Genomic DNA, 1,666 nt, shown 5'->3' with positions numbered 1-1,666 from the left:
TACTACTTGGAGTCTGCATTTTATTTCATTTAGCCGGCAGTGCCACTGCTGGGGTAAAACTAGGGATGCAAACGGGTCGGGGATTCCCCGCTACCCGTGGGGACCCGACCCGAACGGATCGGGGATTCTCCGCCTTAGCGGTTAACGGATCGGGGATGGGGATTAGATATCTTACCCGAAGGGGGGATGGGGCGGGGACGGACATAGTATTATCCCCCCCGTTTAAAACCCGATATATATATATATATATATATATATATATATATATATATATATATATATATATATATATATATATATATATATTAGTTGTAATTAAAGTTTTTCAGAGATACCAATACCTATTTTCCCACGATTACTCTTCGAGTGGATGATCTTCACCGTTTTTATATTTAATATTTTGTTTTTGTAAAAGTAATTAATAAACTTTTTCAAAGACTTCCACCGTTTTCATCTTTTCGAGAGTAGCAATCGACTCTTCGTTCTTCTCTCACGTCTCAGTTCTCACGCTTCACCAAGACATTAATGTCTTTAATCTTCAAGAACAAAACCCAATATTTACTCATCGATTATTTATTTCTCCATAAACCCTAGATATCGACACAGTAGTATCAAGATTCAGGAGTAAATTTCAATGGATGATCTTCCTTTTCCACCACAAAATCCCAACCCGAGGTAAGTTTGTTTCATCGATTGACTTGAACTTTCACCTGCTTATTGTTTTTATGTAGTCGATTACTCAATCTCTAATTAGTGATAATCGATTCTCTATACTATGTAATTGATTCTCATGTACAATTCTTTCATGTATTTTAGTCGTGTATGGATTTTTATGCATGTAATATGTATGATTTTGGTTGAAATCTGATTTCTCATATACAATTTTTTTTCATTTATTTTAATCGAGATCTGATTGTCTTGTTGAACTTTAGGGATATACTCAAGATTAATCATTAAAACCTGCAATCGGTAGAAACCCAAATGGTATAACCAAAATGGCTTAATTTCTAAGAAGAAATCTGTATAATCAATAATCATATGAATTCTCAAGGTCTGAACATTTGTATAATCGATAATTATCATATTTTTGTGTAATTCATTCTTAATGTTCGTAGAATCATGTTTGCCTGAATCAATTAATTTGAATAACATGAAATTTGGCTGCATGTTATACAATAGAATATCATCTAATTTTGAATGGTATAATTTCTGCCTAATTCTTTTTGTATAACTGAATATCATCTTATTTTTAACTATATAACTGAATTTCCGTCTTTGTAATTCTTATTCTATGTAATTGATTCTCATGTACAATTCTTTCATGTATTTTAGTCGTGTATGGATTTTTATGCATGTAATATGTATGATTTTGGTTGAAATCTGATTTCTCATATACAATTTTTTTTCATTTATTTTAATCGAGATCTGATTGTCTTGTTGAACTTTAGGGATATACTCAAGATTAATAATTAAAACCTGCAATCGGTAGAAACCCAAATGGTATAACCAAAATGGCTTAATTTCTAAGAAGAAATCTGTATAATCAATAATCATATGAATTCTCAAGGTCTGAACATTTGTATAATCGATAATTATCATATTTTTGTGTAATTCATTCTTAATGTTCGTAGAATCATGTTTGCCTGAATCAATTAATTTGAATAAC

Source organism: Lactuca virosa, chromosome 5, assembly GCF_052849685.1.
Source record: "Lactuca virosa cultivar CGN04683 chromosome 5, Lactuca_virosa_CGN04683_v6, whole genome shotgun sequence".
In the NCBI taxonomy this organism is placed as follows: domain Eukaryota; kingdom Viridiplantae; phylum Streptophyta; class Magnoliopsida; order Asterales; family Asteraceae; genus Lactuca; species Lactuca virosa.
This window is presented reverse-complemented; position numbering follows the sequence as displayed.